Source organism: Pelodiscus sinensis, chromosome 3 (assembly GCF_049634645.1).
Source record: "Pelodiscus sinensis isolate JC-2024 chromosome 3, ASM4963464v1, whole genome shotgun sequence".
Taxonomy (NCBI): Eukaryota; Metazoa; Chordata; order Testudines; family Trionychidae; genus Pelodiscus; species Pelodiscus sinensis.
Genome location: NC_134713.1, coordinates 65,304,005 through 65,327,662, shown reverse-complemented (window position 1 = coordinate 65,327,662; position 23,658 = coordinate 65,304,005).

The following is a 23,658-nucleotide window of genomic DNA, read 5'->3' as shown; positions in this document are numbered from 1 at the left end:
CTCTGCGTACTCCCAGACTTTCTGCACCAGGGTCTGCTACATGTACGCAGGATGCCCACATGCTTCCTCATAAGGTCTTCCTGGACCCTGGAGTGCTTTCGAGTCCCCCTGGGGTCGGGCGGCTGGCTCGGGTGAAGTGTCTTGCCCCTCAGTCACAGCTGGTCCAGCTGTGGAGAATAAAGAGGGAGAGGCGGTCAGTCATCCATGCAGACACTGTCCTTGAGGCTGTGCCCTCCCCTGTGAGCAGCGAGCAGCAGTCCTCAGGCCAGAGAAGGGGGATGTCCCAGGAGCAAGGCCATGTGTGGGCTGCCCAGAAGGACCTGACTGACAGGGGCCCCAAGGTGCCCAGGGGACCAACCCCCATGGACGAGCAGGCAAGGGAAGTGTCCAGTCACAATTGGATCCCATGGGCGGCAGAGGGGCTTGGAGCAGCCTGACCCTCCCTAGGGCCTGCACACACACCTGCGCCTGGCAGCGCTGACCACGGGAGCGGGTGGTGTCTCGCATGGCCAGGCATGCCCGTGTGCTGTGTGTGGCACTACTTGGTGTGTATGGGGTCATGCCTGTGCCCTTGTGGCCACCCTGTTTCCAGCCATGGCAATTGGTGGGAGGGTGCCCCCCACCCTCCAGGGCCAGACCTGTGTGTGGCCTCCCCTGACCCTGTGAGCAGGATCCCAGGTGTGTTCAGGGGCTGCCTGCTGAGGCCGCGTGACACACAATGACACTGCATGTGGTTCCACATGCATGGACTGCAGCACAATGTTCAGCTCAAGCAGGCTGAGCAACGATCGTATCCCATCCTCTCTGCGCCTGCCTCCCCCGCTCTGTGTCTGTGACAAACTGAGAGCACTCATCTGATGATCCCTCCCCAGCGTCAGACGATGCCTGTGACACATCCAGACTTACTGGAACTGGCTCCAGGGACAGCATCACAGTTGTCATTGTGCTGTCCTCCTGTCCCTGCTGCCCCTCATCCCCCTCTTCCTCCTCGGGGTGACGATGGGCATGTCAAGTCCGGAGTTGACCACCACGAATGGGGAAAGGGCTTCCCCACTCTCCAGCATCTGGTGCAGCTCCTCATAGTACAAGCAGGAGTGGGTTTCTGCCCCGGAGTGCGACCTGTGCTCTCTGGCCCTCGCATAGCCCTGGTGGAGCTCCTTGACTTTACTCTGGACCTGTTCTAAGGTCCAGGGTGGGTGTCTCCACTCCACCAGGGCCTCTGCCTTGCACCCATATATGTCGGTGCTGCAGCGTCTGGAGAGGAGATCCTGTAGGGTTTCCTCTTCCCCCCACAGCTCAAGGAGGGAAAGGATCTCTGCTCCAGACCAGGAGAATGCCCACCACTTGGTACCCCTTGGTGGGTCCTGGGAGCCCTGGTCAAGCTCCCTGTGAGGGCCAGGAGGGTCTTGGGGAGACTGGCCATAGCTCTGAGTGAGGGTGGCAGGAAAAGCCATACGGTCAGGTGCTGCTCCAGGGCCAGCTTCCTGCCACAAGGCTTGTCCAGGGTGCCTTAGCTTTAAGAAGTGCCAGGAGACAGGAACTATAGAATTGTGATTACTTTGGACAGAGTGGCCACCAGGGCACGTGTGTTATTTCTAGAGGCCTCTTCTTTCAAAAGAAAACCCTCTTCCCCGTCCACACATGCCTTTTTCTGAAAGAGCACTTTCGGAAAAGGCACTCTTCCTCATAGAAAGAGGTCTACCACTGTTGGAGAAACCCCTCTGTTCTTTCGACTTTTTGTTGAAAGAATGCAATTGCAGTGTGGATGTAAGTGAAGTTTTTTTCGGAAAAATATCCATTTAAAAAAAAAAACTCCGCAATGTAGACATACCCTTCCTAAACTCACATCCTCTCCCAAGGCAGTAGCATAGGCATCAGCTCATTATCCAGTGGGGACTGGGAACTGCCCAACACTGCAGCAATGTGCTTGCAGAAGGAGTAAACCAGGATACAGAATCTGTTGTTTTCTCTCTGCCCATGTTCCCTTTAAGTTGTATTGATCCAGGAAACATGCTAAGGCTACTGCCTGGTGGCATTTGCTCTCTTAATCAGTAGCAGAGGACAGAAACTTTGTCCACCAACCCCTAGTTTGTACTAATCATGAGGATTCAATGAAGGAATTATTTAAATAATCCTAAAACGCTAATGTTTTATTTATACAAATACCTGAAAGTCTAGCTGAGCCTCTTGAATTATTCATCAGGGTCGGCTATCATGCGAATTTCATTTCAGGCGCTATGCTTCTATGCGTCCTAGCACAGCTTTTTAACTAGTGCAAATCAGCAGTAATGGGCTGGCAGTGCAATTAGTGCATAGGGGCTCGACATCTTTTATTTCAGAGGATTCTGGGTTTTCAATTTTGGGGATTAAACAATTAGAAAAACTAGAAATGGATTGAGTAAGAGCCCTTCAAAGTGAAAAATGGCTTTCTTAGCCAGCTCTGGATGAACTGCTCTGGTAAAAATGAATATTGTTTAATTTTCATTTTGAATTAAAGGCCTGGAAAGCTAAGTAATACAGAGGCTAATGATGAGCTGAGCTGTGCTGCAGCTCCTCTGAGGGTCATAAAAATGTATTAAAACAGGAATTATTTTGTACACTATGCTGTACTTCAATGTTTAATTCTCAGCAGGCTATAAAATCACTTCCAGGATAATGAAATTACAAAAGAATTTTAATTTCATTTGAGATCTCTTCTCATTACGAATATTAAGAAAAGATGCATGGAGCAGATGATTTGCAATTTCCACTGTGGATCTTCAAACTGGACATGGTTTTTTGATGGGATTACCTGTGAAAGGCTCTCATAAATGAGAGATATTGCAGAATGGCTTGCAATACTGCTGGCTGCCTTCAGTTCATGCACTATAAACATCCCTGCCAGAAAAGGCCTCAATGCACACCCCTCACAAGCAATATTAACAGAGAAGAGTCTCATTATCAGCGCACTAAGCTGTTACGGTAAACGCTGAATGTAGCGAGAACAAATCTTGTAAGTTGTTATTAGATTAATGAAAACATCTGAAGTTAACATTTCTACATGATTTGAAGTGACACTAAAAGAATGTTTCTAACAAAGATTTCCTCATGATCTATGAAAGAGTCAGGTGCTTCACCTTTGCACCTGAGTGCAGAGACATTGTTCAGGCCACACACTACCGAAGGAGATATTTCAAAAGATATTTTCTAGCTCCAGCAGAAGCCATGGGCTTGATGCAGGAATTAGTGGGTGGAATTCTGTAGCCTGCATTATCCGGGAGTTCAGACGAGCTAATCATAATGGTCCCTTCTGCCCTTAAATTCTCAAAATCGGCGCTGTTTGTCTGAGTAACAGAGTGCACGAGTAGGGCTGTAAAATATTATAAGCTTTTGTACAAGCTTTTTCTGTGATAAGCTTGTAAAAATCTGTCCAGAACTAACGGTAAAGGCTAAATCTTTGCATCCTGTGTAAAGCCTAAATAAATGAAGGGAAGCTCCATAGGTGTCAGAGAGATGGAAGGAACACTCATGAAGCAATCCCATGGAGAGCCGATCAATGGATTGACAGAATGGCAGATCCTCTGGCTCTTCCCCCTCCTTCCTAATACACTCACCTTTCAGACTGCCTCTGAACATCAGCATGCATTCAACTACCCGATGCAATGTTTTACAACAGACAGGGAATAACGACACCTTGATGCACAGGTTCTCCACTGTCTGCCTCCCATTGCTCAGCTGAACTGCAGTAGTCTTTTGCTTTTAGCCTGACAGGGAGATGGGGGGAGTATAATACTGTTACAGGCAGAGGGACAAGGTTGGGCAGGAAAATGTTAATATTTGCAAGCCTGCTACAATATTTACCAAAATGGGGATTTAGGTTTAGTACAGCAGCCTTAACAGAAATGTTAGGAAAGATGAACATAAACGCGCTTTGTGCTCTGCCTTCTGCAATACAAAGCTGGAATGGCACTGTAAATGTAAACAACACGTGAGTTTGTATTTGCTTTTTTCACCTTGGTAGCCTGGATTCAGCACAACCTAGATTTCACTAAAAGCTGGCCAGGGATGGGGGGCCATGTAGCCTGCCTGCAGGCTTCTCCCCGGGGCTGGACCTGGGATGGGGGAGGGGAGAAATGCAGCCTGCCTGCCAGCTTCTCCCCATGGATGGCCAAGGTGTGGGGTGAGTGCAACCTGGCCAGCAATGCTCCTCAGGGAGGCCAGGATGGCAGAGGCCATGCTGTTATCCAGCAGCTGCTCCCTGGGGCTGGAGTGCTTGGTCCCCCCTGTGGTCATTCGTGAGTATAACTCGCTATTACCACACCCCTCCCTTTCCATATAATGAGAAATAATCACATTCCATGGATATCCCATTGTCTTGACACAACCAAACCCTTACCTTGCTTTAAGCTATCATAGGAGGAAGCCACATACTGAATGTGGTGATCCTAGCTCTTACCATTTAGTAGGAGTTCTTGAACAAATGGAATCACAGACAAACAGCAGACTCACAGACAGATACACAAACTCACTCAAATATATAGTAGATGAAGACTTTTAGTGGAAGTTGGTCAAACTCCACTAGGCGGTGCTGAAAATCCAGTGCCAGACTTTCATTGCTATGTCTAGTAGAGCTCCTTGAAAAGTATCAGTTTTTGAAATGTTGATAACATTTTTCTTTGAAAATTCAAATTTTGATGAAAAACACTGAATGCAATTTTTGTATGAAAATCTTCCTTCATTTTTTTTCATCCAGCTCTGTTGAATTAAGAAGTGCGAGGGGGAGAGGGGAGAGAGAAAGAAGAACACATGGGCAGGTGCTAGGAGGCTACACAAAATCTGGGGAAAGAGATAAGTGAGCGTAGAGAAAAGACCCAAAGTTGCTATGAAGAGACAGGAGAGAGCAAAGGCAATAATAGAGGATATTTGAAAAGAGATGGTAGAAAAGTGATGTAACAGATGGGACAAAGAAACAAAAGAGATTATAACCAAAAATAGAACTATAAGGAAACCGGGTAAAAATGATTTCTTATAACATCACCAATTATTCTTTATAATATCATCTGTAGATATTTAACAGCACTCCAATCCCACTGTAATATGCTTACACATAGTCGGATACAGGCTAAATGGAAAAAGCATAGACAGGAAAACAGTCAAGAGAGAAGAGACTTGCCTTTAATCACACAGCAGGATATTGCTAGGACTAAGAATAGAACACGAGTTTCCGGAATGCCAGTACATTGCTCTGGCTACTCTGCCTCCATTAAAAGAGGTGAGGGATTAAAATAGGGAGACAAAGGAACAAACGGTGGAGGAAAGAGGAGATGTTGACAAGTAAGAGATAAACTAGCAAAGTCTGGTGGTTTTCCACTTTGACAGTGTAATTATCCTATTCAGGATCACAGAGCTCATTTTTTAAAAATTATTTCTGTACTTAATTTGTGCCAAGGCTTGCCAGGGTTGAACCCCAGCACCTGCAGGCTTGGCACTTCCTCACCCCTGCACCTCTGGGCTTATTGGGTCAGTTATGAAAGTTAAAAAAAATTGCTTGAGCCCTGGCACCTTATTGCTTGAGCCCCATCACCTCTTTCATTGCAAATTAAGGACTGTGCCACTGTGCAGTTTCTCAGTTCTCATGGGCCTTATGTGCCAGCCTTACCTCCTGTGACGTAGTGGGGGGTAACCTGCTAACTCTCTGGCTGCTGCCTGTAGTTCCACCAAGCAGACAAGCGATGAGTCACTATGCAAAGAGGGTATCTCAACTGGTTTGGCCAGCTGACCCCCATGGAGAGGAACAAAGGAAGGTGGAATGCTGCCCTGGCTGGGGGGCAGGGCTGGAGGAGAGGGAGTTAGTTCCTGGCTGGAAAGCAGGGAAGAAGGAACTGGGGAGGGGGCTGGGATCCCCCCATCTCAAAGGGGGCACTGTGGCCACTTAGCCCCAGTTCCTGTAACCAGATTACATCTGTGCTATGCTGTATCCTGGAGGAGCAATAAACCACCCTCAAGTCTACTGGCTGGTGGAGTCTGTTTGTGCCATTTTGGGGTGCAGGAGATGGGGGACCCCAACACGCTGTCACACCTCCCTCCCTCCTCCCCCGTCAAAGCAAACGTGCATGATGGGGCACATGAGTGCTCCTATAGCTGGTGACTGGAGCCATATTTCATTTCAAGTGCAATACTAGAACATTCTGTGTTTATTTTAATAGGTTCTCTACTTAATTTGTATAATTTAGTTCAAACCATTCCTTGTTTAGTCTAAGATTGCCAAATTTATGGGGCACATTTATCCTGGTCTTTTAAACAGTGCTATTGTATCCGTACAATGAACACTAAAAGAGATGTGATTCCAGAAGCTGTGCAGGCTTCTATTCATTTGTGCCAAGTTCCACATTATATTTATCTTCTAGCTATCACCTAAATACAGGCCCAATTCATACAAACCAGCCTTTGTGCTGCCACTGTGCTTGCTTTTTTTAGGCCACATAAAATGAACTATGAGTTTCCTGTGCCTTCCCTCCACCCCCCTTCTCTAATACCCGCTCCTCTTCATTTCTTTTCCTTCCTTTGTTTTATTTGTCCTGGTGTTAAATATCCCAAACTTCTTAAGACATTAATTTGGGGAGCTTGAATCTTGGATCCATGAGTAGCTCCCACCGCTTCCTTCCAAATGAGGCTAGTTAAGCCAAGTAGGTACAGTACTTACTAAATTAAATACTACCTAACATTAATATCCCTGACATAGAGTACATGTTTTGTATTTTCAACTGTACAAAACTGTGGGAAGAAAAATGGTAAATGGACTTGTCATTCTGGGAATGAACCCAGAGATGAATTAAACCTGATTTAGATCCAAGATTTGGTCGTGTAATTTCACTTGCCAAATAACCTCCAAAATCATGGCCACTGCCAGTGTCAGTGATCGTCTCCCCTTCCAAAGCTGTGCTAGCTGGAATGACATCACAATTCACAGCAAATACATGTCAGCCTCTATTAAGAATTCACGTACTTGATTTGGCTGATTTGAACACTGTCATGTACTTGTAAGTTTGACTCAGACCGATGTATTTTGAGGTTTATATGCTGCTTAGGAGAGTTTATTAAATAAGGGTGCATCTATACTGCATCGTAACTCAAAATAAGATATGCAATTTGAGCTACAAAAATTGCATATCTTATTTTGAAATAACTTATTTCATTATTTGGCACTATCTACCCAGCACCAAATTTCAAAATAAAGTGCTATTCTGAAACTTTGTAGAATGAGGTTTACCAGGAAGCATTCAGAATAGCGAGCCCAAAATAACAGGCTTGAGGTGAAGACATGGGACAGCTGTCCTTCCCTCTATACCCATATGCTCTTGAAAGGGGTTTAGCCTGTTGATCAGATCAGTTGTGGACTCACTGCTACTTTCAGTCCTGCCCCCACTTGCTCCCCAACTATCAGCAGGACTGATTCCTCATGGTTAACGGTGACCCTAACAACGCCTTGATGCCAACTGGCAAAGGGTTCACTGATTTGTAACAGCAACTTCTAACTGTCCTGACAACTCACTATAGCTAACACATTGCTATCAAAGTATTTACCCAGAAAGGATCGTGTGAGGTATCTAATGGAAATTCATATCATACTCATCCTCTTAAGCCCTGTGGGGTGTACGTATGAATGATATTTAAGATGCTGTGTGTCTTGATTGAAATATGTTTAGATTCTGTGTCCCTGGCAGCATTAACAAGCCTGTTTTGCTAGTCAAAGTGATGTGGAATCCTTTATCTGCCCGCTGTAAATTAAACATTGTGAAGCCAAGCCAAAGGAAGATTTATTTGCATGTAAAGTCAAAAGGAAAATGAAGTTCACGGGGGGATGAACTCACCATGGTGAGGGCACATGTGAGTACAGACAACAGGAATGGATTTCAAAGATTTACTGGACTATAGCAGGGGAGGGAAGCACAATAGCCTGTTATCCATTTCACTGAGGGACTCCCTTGGCAGAGGGAGGTGGTTTTTGAGTGTTTTGGATCCTCACCAGCAAGCTCTGAGGAAAGACTCCAAGGTCAAGAAACTTAGATGAGGATTGAGGCCTTCTATTAGTCTCTTAGAAAATGGGTTATTCTTGGGGGGTTTGTAACCTGTTGATTTGATTGCTCTTGCTCACTCTTTCTTAAAATCTTAACTTTGTTAAAAAACACTGTCTCTGCTTTAACTATAAATAGATTACAGTACTTTTTTATTCTATTGAGCTGATACTCAGTTGAATCAAACAAAATTATGGGTAAGGACTGTTCCCTTGGGAGCAGAGAATAGCGTAGCTGAAGTTGATACATTTACCATGGTATCTTCCATCTGGTAAGGTCGGCAGTGGCTGCTCTCCATTGATTCCAGCTATATTCTTCTTGTCCTGGTGGAATACCGGAGTCAACAGGAGAGCACTCAGAGGTTGATTTATTGTTGATCTCACCATCTAGTGAGTGTCCAGTGACAGGAGTACACTCTAGAAAGGAGCATGAGGTCTGGGTCATACCACACATTAATCTGTAAATCAAAGTAAATGCAGTAAATCTGTGTCTCATTGAAGCAGGGTGTTACAATGTAACCCACGGTCCTGAGTGATCTGAGAAAGTGTCATGGTAATCTCTCTTGGGCTTGCCACTATTCCCCTCCTCCATTCTGTAGTGGAACCACATCTGTTCCACTGCCTTTGCGGACATGCACACCCACACATCACAGTTTGGTTCTTTAGACCCTTGTCCAATATTCTGTGAATCAATTTACACTGAATGATCATACAGTGCCTTTTCAATTTTTGAAGGCATTGACAAAACTCTAGCAGAGACTCAGGCTACGGTAAATGACTTTACGGCTTATATCTTCCTCAACTGCAATTTATGGTACCCTTGTGCTTATGTTTGGCACTGTCGTGCAAATATCCATTTAAGAGTATATTTTTAGCACTGGGATTTAGTCATCTGATTCCCATTAACAGTAATGAGAAGTGCCTGATTAAGTTGATTACCACATACTGTGCTGAACATTTACAGTTTAGTATCAATCTTTTGTTTTCCTTTTAAAATATTCTCTAGCTTTTTGGAATTACTGTGTCAAGTCTTGCAGCAGAGCTGGAAATGTGACAGAGAAAGGGCTGCTTGATCCATCCGTTACCTTTGAAACCATTTATATGGGTCAGCTTCTATGTTTGTTATTCAAAGTAATACAAATTAGTTCAAAATGGCAAAAAGATTGGCAGGGAGGACCTGAAAATACCAGCCAGTATATGTCGGTGGCATTTTGGTTGCTAACAACTTGGATAAGATTTGAATTGATAAAAGGTATCTATTGCTCTTTCTGCATTTTGAGTTTTTATTGCTGTTTAGACCTGTTCGGAAAATTTTTGTAACTATTATTTTCTGACGGAAAACAAAATATTTTTCCTACCAAAAATCATGTTTTTCATCTGTCTCTTCGATTTTTGTAGTTCATCTGGAGTCCTCTGACAGTCTCAAACTGTACCAGAATGGGACTGTGTAATGTTTGACCACCTCGGATAAGGTACCATTTCATGTTCAAGCATGATACTTCACAAGGCAAGTTATATAGCATCCCGTGGCACTGGAACTATTTTTAACGTGGCGGTATCGAGCTGTGCCCTGTCTGTTTGCACCCATCACTGCCCCAGGCTGAGGTCACATGTCGGGTTGCCAACTCTTCTGAACCATATGGACCGGATACCATTGCTGCAAATGGTGTCCTGTACATCCAGTCCAGGAGAGTTGCCAACCTAGCCATAGCTGGAGACAGCAGCCAAGCCCCAGGCAAAGGCCAGGAGCCTCAGGCTGGCGGCAGAACTGCAAGCAGCAGAGGAGTCTCTCCTGGGAATCGCAGTGAGGAAAGGAGCAGAATGCAGGCAGCTCCTCTGGTGCGATTTTACCACCCTCAGCCCTGTCCTCTGGCAAGACTCCTGTATGGATGCCAGAAGACGCAGCTGTATGGAAGGGCTGGGGTGGTAGAGCTGCACAGGAGGAGCTGCCTGCTGTCAACACTCTGCTCCTTTCACTGCAGTGGTTCTGAAATCTCCAGTGCAGCGGGAGGAGGACAGATCCTTCCCAGGTAAGGGGGGATTGGATCATGGGGATGGTGAGGACCTCCTGCTTGGGGCAGGGCTGTGATTAGTCACATGGCGTGTCACATAAGAAGGACACATGCCCACCTTAGCTTCTGCCACTACCCACTCCCTGTACCAGAAAGAAATGGATTCCACTTGTACCACTACCCATTTCATCACTTAACTTTGGTTAGCTGATGCTAAAACCTTTTTTTTTTTATATCACTGCCATGTAAGTGGACAAATATAGGTTATACTTCTGATCTTTGTAAGTAATCTCATCTCAAGCTGTGACTTCCCACAGGCTCCCTTTGATATTCAAGCTAGCTCTTTATCACTGAAGTAGCTCTTTTTGATGGGATAATTATTGATCTTGTATTCTTTTCTGCACTGTTTTATCAAAAGCTTGTCAATTCTGTTTGTTCCTTCTTTCGAAAATTGCCTCGGATTTGTTACTGCCTCAGGTTTCTGATTCCGTGCTCTCATTCTTTTTCAGGAATTCTCCAAACTATATTGTTTTAGTGTTTCCAGTATTTGCTTCTTATTTACAATGTCACCTGAAAATGAGAACAGGCATTCACATGGCATTTTTGTGGTCAGTGTTGCAAGTTATTCATGTGCCAGCTATGCTAAGCATTCGTATACCCCTTCATACATCAGCCACTGATCCAGAGGACACGCTTCCAGGCTGATGACGCTCATTAAAAAAATAATGGGTTAATTCAATTTATGACTAAACTCTTTGGGAGAGAATTTTATGCTTCCTGTTCTGTTTTACATTCATTCTACCATATATTTCACATTATAGCAATCTCTGATGATAACCAAGCACATGTTGTTCATTTTAAGAACATGTTCTTAGCAGATCTGACAAAACGCAAAGAAGGTACCAATGTTGGATTTCTAAAGAGGGCTACAGCAGTTGACCCAAGGTTTAAGCATCTGAAGTGACTTCCAAACTCTGAAAGGGATGAGGTGTGGAGCATGTTTTCAGAAGTCTGAACAGAGTAATTCTCCAATGTGGAAACTACAGAACCTGAACCAACAAAAAAGAAAATCTACCTTCTGCTGGTGGCATCTGACTCAGCTAATGAAAATGAACTTTCATTGGTCTGCACTGTCGAGCAGAACCTGTCATCATAATGGACATGTCCTCAGGAAGCATGAAGGATCATGAATCTTTAGTGCATCTGGCATGTAAATATCTTGCTATGCCAGCTAGGATAGTGCCATGTTTTGTGAGACATGTAAACATTCTGCAAACATAAAGAAACTTGTTTGTCTGAGTGATTGGCTGAACAAGAAATAGACCTCAGTAGACTTGTGGGTTTTAATGCTTTACATTGTTTTATTTTTGAATACAGCTGTTTTGTACCCAATCCTACATTTGTAAGTTCAACTTTCATGATAAAGAGACTGTACTACAGTACTTGTTTGAAATGAATTGAAAAATATTTTTCTTTTTGTTTTATTTACAGTGCAAAGGTACTAAAAAGTAAATATAAAGTGAGCACTGTATTTTTTGTATTCTGTGTTATAGAAATCAATACATTTGAAAATGTAGAAAATATCAAAATATTTAAATATATGGTATTCTCTAATTATTTATCAGCAAGATTAATTATGCAATTAATTTTTCCAATCACTTGGCAGCTCTATTATTTAGATCATGGTGAAGGCATTGGACTAGAACTGAGATGAGCTGGTTTAATTCTCAGTTCTGTTGCAGCCCTCCTGTGTGCAGTTAGGCAAGACACCTTGTCTCTCTGTGCCTCAGCTTCCAAGCTGTAAAATAAGGATGACGGTACTTCCTTTCACATGGTTGAATCTGTTTACTCCAGCATCCTCGGGACCTGACTGGTGCTGCACTAGAGAATTTGAGGAGCCATGGGAGATCAATATTGTCTAGCAGTGTTACCAATGTTTCCACTGCTTGCTGGGCTCTTAGAAGACATGTAGGATAAATTAGAGCTAAATAACAGCACAGAACACTGAGAACCAGGACTGGTGGCTGTAAACAAACTTTATGAGACTGTGCAATTATGGCCACACCCATAACAATAACTAAAATCATGCTGGACCACAGATGTTGCGGACCTCAGAGTGTGGGATTAGGGAGGTTCAACCTGTACTGAGCCATCCTCAAGCTACACTGTGTAGATTGTAAAGTCAACAGGACAAGGAGTGTATTTTAGGATATGTCTACACAGCAGTGTTATTTTGGAATAACGGATGTTATTTTGAACTAACAAAGATCGCGTGTACACAGCAACCCATTATTTCAAAATAATGGCAAGCTGGAGGACTTCTGACTCCATTTTACAAGAAGTAAAGGAAGAGTGTTCTTCCTTCAACTTCCTGCTAGGTAGACAGTGCCACAAGCCGGGTTAAATTATTTCAATTTAAGCCTCGCAATTGACATAGCTCAAGTTGCATAGCTTAATTTGACTTTTGCCCTTCTATGTAGATGTGCCCTTACTGTGTATGAATATAGTGCCCAGTACAGTAGGGATCCAATCTTAGTCAGGACTCCAAGTTGCTGCTATAATAATACTATATATCAGGGTGCACCTATCTCTTTCACCACTCCTATCAGTATTTAAGAATGGACTCTATCCTAAATAATGATTTCTAAATGATCGGACAACCTATTTTTTTGGGCCATGATCAGCTCCCTTTCCTAGTAGAATTTTCTTCCGTAATGACTAGAATCCATCACTGTTCTTTAGGATTAATGATGCATTGAATGAATATATTTGTTTACCAAAGCCAGCTCCTTTTAACAAATAGAATTACATTTGCCACTTCCCTGTACTTGACAATTTGCTTAGAATTTATCTTAAAGGGATAATGACAAGTTTGATGCTTCAGGGCAGAAACAAAAACAATTAACCACCTTTATGTTGGTTCTCACATAAAGATCTTATCTTAAATAGTCCCTCCTTCTATTTTTAAGCAATTGTTCTGCACAGTCTTTCCCCTTCAACGCATCTTGTCATTCCATTTCACTTAACATGTTCTGCATGCTTCCAAAATTTAAACTGTTAGAATAACAAATTATACATTCAAAGGATTTTACATAATTTTTCAGATATTTTTCTCACCATTATTTATAATAAACACTTGAAAGTTTAAAATTATTTCTTTACTGAAGTGTTTACTCCATCACACTTCCACCGATTGTTTTGTTATGTGCAGTTACTGAGATGCAACACTTATTTTTTTTCCATTTTAGAAAATCACATAAAGAATTGCCTGCATTTTAACATAACTAAATTGAAATTAAATGAAGATTGCATTTTAGGTTTAATACTAAACATTTTTACCAATTTGTCAGTGAAGAGATTTTAAAGCACAGCCAATAAGTGTTACTGGAGATTGATTATGGGCAATGGGGGATAGGTACTATCAACTTTTCAATGTGCTAGTCAGAAACCATAATTAACTCCCTGGGTTCAGAAATAAACCAGCATTAGAAAACAGGTTCTTTGAATTAAGAGTGAACTGAAAACAAAACGCAAAAATGTATGATCATTTACTATTTCTTTGTATAAGAGCTTTAACTGGTCAGAATTTTACTCTTGATGCAGGACTGTGTACAGCTAGCAAACTGGAACTAAATTTGGGGGGTAGGAGTTTTCTCAGATCTGTAGGGGAAAACTGCCTATTTAGTAGAGGACTGGTGCAGAGAAAGATATCTGGACATGGAAGAGTCCATGGACTGTATGGCTGCTTTTAGAAAGGCCTTTTTCCTTTTGTGAATGTAGAATTACTGCTTTTAACAATGTGTAAATAATGCTCCTGATACAATAACAGGATAGAGGAGAAAGCTGAAATTTCCTGGGTGACAGTGGGTGCTGTGTTTCCCTTATAAAATCACATACCTACAACAATAAATGTGGCACTTCTTAAAATCTCAAATACTGATGAAAAAAGTCATCTCCTAGGCTGTAAGCGAGGAGACTAAACAGGAAAATAGTCTCACAGAGTATAGGCCTCATTAATCTGATTGACATTAGGCCTCTGCTGTGCCAAAACAACAAAACAGATTCTCAGAGTGCTGTGCCCTTTATAAAACAGTATGGTAATAATAAATGTTGGCCTTGCTAGAATCTCAGATCCTAAGATAAAACTGTTAAGAATCTCCACTTCTGTTGAAAAAAAAACCAAACAAATCCACAACCACTCAGAAGATTTTGTTGTATTTCTGTTACTCTGCAGCAATATCTGTAAGAAATCAGCCAGTTAATGATGGCTAAATTGAGACAGATAAGGGAAATATCAACTAGCTCAGCTATTTATAATATCAACAAAACAGTGAATGTGTGATGTAGATTTGACTGTATCTTTCTCTCCCTACCCTTTATGTGTTTTTTGTTTTCATAGATAGTAAACAGGGCAGGGATCCTGTATGTGTGAAAATATATGACAACTAGCAAAATGTGATCCTGAACTTGACTGGGTCACATATTCACTAGTATGAATATGATTAAATGATAAACTTGTAGTACAAACAGGCAATATTATTAGTCCTACAAACTCAGTCCCGGCTTTAGGGCAAGGTGAGCAAGGCAGTGACCTTGGGCCCCACACTGCCCAGCGCTTGCCCGCCCAGCACTGCCCAGCACCCCACGCTGTCCGGCACCTGCCTGCCCAGCAACTCACTGGCTGTCCTGGCTGGGAACCACCCGGCTGAGCAGCACAGCACATAGCCTGTCACCTTGGAACCCACAAACTCTTTGGCTGGGCCTATAAAAACTAATAAAATAGGAAAATCTGGAATGCTTCAGACATCAAGATGAGTATTGTGCACAGCTCTTGATCGTGGTATACTATAACACTTCCTTATAAATATCAAAGGATCTTCTGGGGACACTGCAAGTAACAATTCCAGGACTCACATTTCCCACCAATCCCCCCCAATCAGATACAACATAATCTCCAAAAAGTACAGTAGGTTAGCACTAAAATAAAGATACAGCATCACTTAGTGATGAAGGTCCCATCTACACAGATTCTTACAATTTTCTCCCCTTTAGTTTAAGACGACTTCAAAAACAGTAACAAAACATTTAACATTTTCAATCCTAGGAATCCATGTATCCTGGCACTCGTACAGTTTGGCTTGGTCTGCTTGCTCTATTTCTATATTCAGTCAGGGAGAGGCATCACTCAAATTGGGTATAGATCATGAGCAAGTGCATGGTTCATATCCTCTGAATTAGGTCTATCTCTTGTGGACTGATGGACAAGAATTGCAAAGCAACAAGGTCCTAAGAACTGGATGAGGGGATGGATTATACCCTCCACAAGTTCACAGATGATACTAAGCTAGGGGGAGAGGTAGATACATTGGAGGGTAAGAATAGGACACATTTAGAATGACCTAGACAAATTAGAGGATTGCGCAAGAAGCTTTTGTCGGAAGAGATCTTCTGCAAAAACTTCCTACACAAGAGAGCATCCACGCTGCAAAAGCGCATTGAAAAGGCCATGCGTTTTTGCACAAGAAAGCATCCAGACTGCCTGGATGCTCTCTCATAAGTAAGCAGTGATTGCTATGGACAGAATGGCCACCAAGGCAGCTGTGCTTTTTCCTCTTCCCTTTTCTTGCACAAAAAAACCCCTCTTCCGCATCCACACACGCCTTTTTGTGCAAGAGCTCTTGCACAAAAAGGCATTCTTCCTCATAGAATGAGGATTACCAATTGCACAAAATCCCCTCTGATCTTTCGATTTACTTGCAAAAACACACTTGGGGTGTCGACACTGCGAGTTTTTGCGGAAAAACTACCATTTTTCCACAAAAACTCTGTAGTGTAGTCATAGCCAGAACAGAAGAATCCCAAGCACTGTTACAGGCTGGGGACCAACTGACTAAGCAGTAGTTCAGCAGAAAAGACCGGGGCATTACAGTGGATGGGACACTGGATATGAGTCAATAGTGTGCCATTGTAGCCAAGAAGGCTAATGGCATATTAAGGTGCATTAGGAGGAGCATTGCCAGAGAAGTGATTATTCAACTTTATCTGGCACTGGTGAGGCCACATCTGGAGTATTGTGTCCAATTCTAGGCTCCCCGTTACAAAAAAGATTTGAACGCATTGGAGAAAGTCCAGCAGATAGCAACCAAAATGATTGGGGAGGGCTGGAGCATATGACTTACAAGAAGAGGCTGAGGGATTTGGGCTTGTTTAGTCTACAGAAGGGAAGAATGAGGTGGGATTTGATAGTAGCCTCACTGAAGGGAGGTTCCAAAGAGGATGGAGAGAGGTTGTTCTCAGTAGTGACAGATGGCAGAACGAGGAGCAATGGTCTCAAGTTGCAGTGGGGAAGGTCTCAACTGGATATTAGGAAAAACTATTTCACTAGGAGGGTGGTGAAGCACTGGAATGGGTTACCTAGTGAGGTGATGGAATCTCCATCCCTAGAGGTTTTTAAGTTCTGGCTTGACAAAGCCATAGCTAGGATGATTTAGTTAGGGTTAGTCCTGCTTTTAGCAAGGGATTGGACTCTATGACTTCCTGAGGTCATTTCAAACCCTATGATTCTGTGATATATCTGCAATTTCTTCTCCAAAACTGATCTCTTATTACACACCACAGAAACCTGCTGGGGTTCTTCCAAATCTTCCTCTGGAACTCTGAGATGGTGGTTGTTCCCTCAGTGTTTGTCCTCTCCTTTCTTTCAATGAATCTGTGTAAGGTCCCCTCCAGAAAGGGCATGAAATTGGGATTTTTTTTCCAGGATCCTTTTTCTGGCTGAATAGCCACACCATATAGTTCTCCTTTTTTCCCGCCATCTTGCCAGGCATTCTCACTTCCCACTCATCTGTTTCACCATTTATCATTTCTTCAACTTGTGTAGGTTCAGGGGGTCCTGCCAGTTCTTTCTGCCTTCATGTTATATAGAAGTATAAGTTTGCTAAGTCAAAAATAAGTCTAAGAGGGAGAGTAATGAGTAGCTGAGTGGCAAACAATGTCTTCAAAGCTTGGATCAGTTTTACTGGTCTAAAGGTTTTGTGTATGTGACCAATTAGTTTGTTTCAAGATGGACTGTGAGTCTACATCACAGTAGCCTGCTGTGGAATAATTGTATGTGTGGATCAAATGTGTGGACCCTGCTGAAGTGCATTATTGGAAGGTAATGGACTTTGATCTAGTTCTCTTTGAAATGGGGCTTGCCACAAATTAGATGTTCATGCAGACATACCCTTAGGCTCCTGTCAAGGCTGATTCCCCAGCAGATAAATGATAAATGCAGAAGTGGGGGCCCACAAAAGTACCCCAAAACCTTATCTCTCCAGGCTTTGGTATAAAACTTCCTCCCAAAATCCTAAAAACCTAGATTTTGGAGATAAAAAATCTGCTGCCACCAAACAGGGCACCCCAAGCTCTTTTCTCCAAAAAGCTTGAAAAAGAAAGGGAAAATATTAACTATAGTCTGTGGTTGCTTCCCTCTAGTCAGAGGCATGCAGATATCCACAGACAGATTTTCCAGGTCACAGAACTGAACCAATACCAGGTAAATAAAAAAAGAAAGAACTTTTATTATCAAAACAATACTCCTGTTACAAGTATAATGACTAGATGGAAAAAGTCATCAATTAATATGCTCATGGGGACTCTCATGGGCCAAAACTTAGTTACAAAAGAGAGGAAACCCCATTTCTAACAGCACAGACATCACATCCAAAGTCCCACAACAGAAAACAATAAAACAGATTTATCTAAACTTTACTTACTTTACTTACACATTTGAAGAGTATTTTTCTTGGAGAGATATATGTCTTCTGTCTCCCTCAGTATCTAGAGCAAATTGGCCAGAGACAAAGGAGTGGAAACCCCAAAATTCCTTTGTTTCAGTTTGAAATCCCTATCTGCATTTCTATTGGCTGATTGCTACCTGGCTGCTGGCCATCCCCAGGCTGCTGGCCATCCCTCATGACCATGACAGCTCCAGACATACAGATAATGGTTTACTCTCCACTCCTTCATTACACAAAGGTTGGACAACACTGATTGTTACCTTTTGTTATCTGGAGTTGTTGGAAAACTTTATGTAACAGCCATGATTCAGATTAATTCCCATGACCATTACAGAAGTAGGTAGGTGGGCCAAACTGCACTACTAAAAGTTTCATCATTGTGTTTGAAAGAGCCTCCACATTCTTTGAGAAGGTGCCATATGTTACCTGCAAATATCAGTTTCCAGTTCATGGTTCTGAAGTTAGACCTTTCAAGTCAATCTGTATGAACTCCCAGGGCTTACTAGTTGGAGCCTTTTCCTTAAAGAAGTTCTGTCTTTCCTTGCTGATGTTTTGCTGTCTTACCGTTTTGCTGTCTTACTTGGAAAGAAAGAAAAGTACCCAGTTCTTAACATCTGCTGCCACGCTCCACCAAATGATCTGTTGGATACCTGGCCCAGGGCCTTTCCATCCCCCATGTGGCCAGCTGCTTCATTATAATGAAGACATTATAGTGATGTTCTCTGTGAGCTTGCTGGCAAGACAACTCTGTTACTTTCATACACCAACAAACTGGTAGTCAGATCGATGGATAATCTTCATTTAATAGATTCATGCTATACCTGTATATTCAACCTGTTTGTGACTCCATCTACACAGGCATCCTTCTGAGTTGTTTCATAAGAAACTACTACAGGACACTGTGCTCTGTGTACACTGTAATTCCATAGCTAGTAAATGGGGACAATATGCCTTGAGCACCTCCACAATAGCCAGACACTCCACTTCACTAGTAAATAACTAGTATCCCTCTAATTTAATGTGCAATCGCCAATAACCACCAGTCTGAACCAACCAACCTCATCAGTCTGGTCAAATGCAAATCTGACAGCAACCGTTGAGGCATCACAGGTGAAATGAAGAGATGAGTTGGAGCAGGAATTTAAGCACAGCATGGTTTAAAAGACCTTCCTTTAGTCACTGAAATGCTGTGAATTTTTGGTTTGGTATTCTCCTGTCCAAGCAAAATCATTCTATCATCTGGTACAATGGCGCTGCCTACTCTGTGAAACTTTTTCCAAATCTCCTCTATAATCTGCAGAGACCTGTAAACCTTCTCCAGGTTTGTAGAAAACTTCCAGCCCTTTTTTAATAAAGTTATGAGGTTGGCATCCCAACCCACCCTCACTGGCTGTGTCCTTGGAAGGTAATGCAACTCCTTGCAGCTGACATTTGTATCCAGCAAGTTTAAATCCTGACTCCGTAAGAAACTTCAGAATCTCTTCCATTCTACCAGCTGTTCCTCCCATATTTTATGAAACAAATGAAGCTATCCAAATATATTAGGTTGTCTTCAGTTCTCATAACTTGGTCTAGATCACTTTTCTGCCCTCTGAAATGTTGCTGGTGCATTTGTAAATCTGAAAGGCATGCTGAGGAATTGAAACAGCCCAGAGGGAATCTCAAAAGGTTTTTTTTTTTTTCTCAACAGCCCTGAGATGCCACTTCAGGCTGATGGTATCGAGATGCCAAATAAAAATTATTAAAATATATTGCTGCTGGCATTATACACTAGTGTCTGCTATGTAAGAAAATGAATCTTGAACTGTCTGTGAATTAAGTCTCCTCAGGTCCCCATTGAGCTTTTTTTGCAATTATAATCAGGGATGTAGATTGCTCAGTCAGGCAATCCTCTAGCATGGGATTTAACTTCTCTTTCCCTGTGTCCTGATACATCAGTGCAACCAACATGGGGCTGCCTCACAGGAACACACCCTGGCTTACGTACAGTTTGATGTTGCAGCTGATCATATTTCGCAAGCTCTTTTCAGTGATCCTGGAAAACATACCGGCATATCATAACAGCCATTTTAATCACTTCTTTCATTGCTGTCTGGTTGCTTCTACTAAGTCAACCCCTAGAGTTTTTACTAATGAGGCTTTGGTACACGAGCTACACTAGACACTATCTCTATGGTCTGATTTTTCACTAGCTGCACTTCCTGATCAGTGACATTAATTACTGTAATCCAGAACTCTCCTTACCCCCAGCTTGAAGTTGACTTCTACTAAACAACAATCCTAAGTGGTTATTTGTAGCTTTAAACACTCCCATAAGTTCACCACAGCTCACCTTTATCTTTAGGGGTATTATCGCATAGTGACCTAACTGACCACAACTTGATTACCAGCCACCCCAAGAAGCAATTCTTATCTTATCCTACTGGAAGGAAGATGTATCTGAGACCCTCTTTGTTACATCCTAGGATATGTCTAGACTATATGCCTCTGCCGACAGAGGTATGCAAAATAGGCTACCCGACATAGTCAGTGAAGCCGGGATTTAAATATCCCCAGCTTCATTAAAATAAAAATGGCTGCCATGCTGTGCCGGCTCAGCTGATCGTCGGCACAGCACGTGAGTCAAGACGCGGATCGGTCAACAAGGGAAGTGTCAACCGCTTCTGTAAACCTCGTTTCATGAGACATAAGGAAGCACTCAACAAAGGCTTCCCTTGTCGACAGATCCGCGTCTTGACTCGTGGGCTGTGCTGATGATCAGCTGAGCTGGCACAGCGCGGTGGCCATTTTATTTAAATCCCGGCTTCATTGACTATGTCGGGTAGCCTGTTTTACATGCCTTTGTCAGGAGAGACATGAAGTCTAGACATACCCCTAATGTCCACACATCCTCTGACTCATATCCTGTAGGGGCATCTGAATATTGTCCAGAAACACTTTCATTCTATTAATGTCCTGAAGTCCTTCTGATGCCCTCCGGTGAAATCCACTCCAAATACAACAACACTAGTATATTGGTCAGCAGAACTAAAAGGAGTGGAAACTGAATGTCTCCTGCTGTTTGCCATGGCTGATGATTGATAGTTACCAAATTAATTCTTGCAGCACACTTTTTCTTTCATTTTAGCACTGGTTGTTCTCCTTGTCTTGGACATATCTTAGATCCTGCATCTGACAGCAGTGTGATTTTCCAGTTGTCAGTTTCTCCAGACACAGTAATGGATATCTGGGCAGCTCTTCAAATAGGTCATTATATTGGATGTTGATAACAACCCTACTTCTGCTTTCCCCATCTCTTCCCTCTGCTTAGACAATTCTATCTCCAATGACCTTTACATCTGCCATTGCCTGCAAAGGTTATCTGGTCTGGGACGAGCTCAGGAAACAACTTCTCTTATCTGACCCACAGGATGTCTGAACTCAACTTTTTTAGCCACATCATTAATGATCATTTATTTAAGTGCTGTATCTGGTATAAAGAACCACACTTGGCCTGGGCATTGACAGTTCCTAAAGGAAACACCAGTTTCTTCTTCCACATCTTGAACTCTACATACAATCTGATCTGCCTATAAGTTTATCTAGTATGTTATCTTCCCTCACCAGCAGTTGTTAAATCATTTATAAATTGACTTTTCACACAGGATTTTTTCATGGCTTGGATTACATGTAGGCCCCCTCTCAGCATTGCTTATTCCAGATTTGGCACGAGTTATGCTTTACTTAAACTATCTCAGGGACTGAAGGTACAAGGAAAAATACTATCAAACTATCTTCTCAATGTACACAAGTAACAATGCTGGCATTTCCCTTCCTGCCACCTCCTGGATTGCCATTCCTTCTGATATTTCAAAAAGGTCTTTCATTGTGGTTACATAAATATTTGTGTAACTATCGATAAGATCCATGAGCTGCACTAAAACTGTTGTTAAAAGACTTTGTACACACAATCCAAAAGCACTGCAAGAGACCACGCTAATTTTTCAGGTCATTCTCTCTCAGAGAACAACTGCCGAGTTCAACATCTGCCAAGTACTCATAGATTTCAATCTCATCTGCATGATCGGCACTCTTTTCTTCAAATAAAAGTGCTCTTATCATCTTGAAGTTGCTGCAACCAGTTGTAATGCTCATTCCTATGTATTTATGGAACCATGCAAGCACCCATTCCAGCATATACAGATAGGCCTCAAACTTCCTCAACCCACCACCCTAAATTAGATATGGCAACATGATATCAAAACAAGACAACTTAGCATTAAGATAAAGATGCATCACCACCTGTTGGTGGAGGTGTTATCTACACTGATCACTACATGCTTTTTAGTTTAGTCTATTTGTGTATTCTGCACAAGTTTTGTTTGTTCTTCTTTTCTACATGTTTTTATGGTCTCAAAAATCTCATTACAGATATCCTTGTTCCTTCTTTACCATTCTGGGTTAAAATGAGAATGGATATGTAAAGGATGCAAATTAAACTCTCATACCTCATCTACACTACAGCAGAAGGTTGAATTAAGATATGCAATGTGATTAACATAGCTGGAGTTGACATATCTTAAATCACATTTCCATGCCGTTCATAGAGCTGGAGGTCAATGGGAGCAAACGCTTCCATCAGCTTCCCTTACTTCTCATGAGGAACAGGAGTACTGACACCAATGGGGGCGCCCTTTAAGTTCGATTCAGCAAGTCTTCACTAGACACCCTAAATTGAACCTTTGAAGATCAACTGTAGCAGCGCTGATCTTCCACGTAATGAAGACATGGCCTTAGACATAAGTGCAACCTGAGGAACAAAGAAGAAGTACATAAGCAGGTGTAAGTTAAAGTAGGGAGGGTATGTTCACATTTTAGATCTTTAAGGACTTGGCCTGGCTAACGCCTGTTGACATTAGTCTTTCCCTTTACTTCGGTTGCATTTAGATCAAACCTGTGGGTTGTGTCTAGACTGGCCAGGTTTTCCAGAAAATCAGCCGCTTTTCTGGAAAAACTTGCCAGCTGTCTACACTGGCTGCTTGAATTTCCGCAAAATCACTGACTTCCTACTGTAAGAAATCAGTGCTTTTTGTGGAAATACTATGCTGTTCCCGTTCGGGCGCAAAAGATTTGCGCAAAAGGGCCAGTGGAGATAGCTGAGATTTGTTTGGCGCAAAAAAAAGCCCCAATCGCGAAAATGGCGATCGGGGCTTTTTTGCGCAAAAGTGCGTCTAGATTGGCCACGGACGCTTTTCCGCAAAAAGTGCTTTTGCGGAAAAGCATCCATGCCAATCTAGACGCTCTTTTCCAAAAATGCTTTTAATGGAAAACTTTTCCGTTAAAAGCATTTCCGGAAAATCATGCCAGTCTAGACGTAGCCTTGGTGTGTAGGTTAGTGTAAGCATTCTCACTCAGTCCTGAGCTCCTGCCCAGTGCTCAGGTCTGTACTTCCTAATTCAGTGGCCCCTGTAAGACCAGGGGCCTGAAGGCGGGCCAGCAAACAAACAGCTCTCAAAGTCAAATGGTAGGCTGCCTACATTAACCACCCTAGTTCGAACTAGGGTGGTAGTGTAGACATACCCTAACTGAGGTAAGGGGGATTATTTACTGAGAGGGACTCCAACTACAGATCCTCTCTGAATTTGGCCCAAAATATTTGTACTTTATTAAACTCAGAAATGATGTACCTTATACATCTACTTAGCTGCAGACAGTGTCTAGATAGAGTTGGTCACATAATGAAAGAAAATATTACTTTTATATTCTATATCACTTGTTAGATATCAACATCTGACTTGTTTATCTCTTCATGCTGTTCTTTATTAAGGCAAAA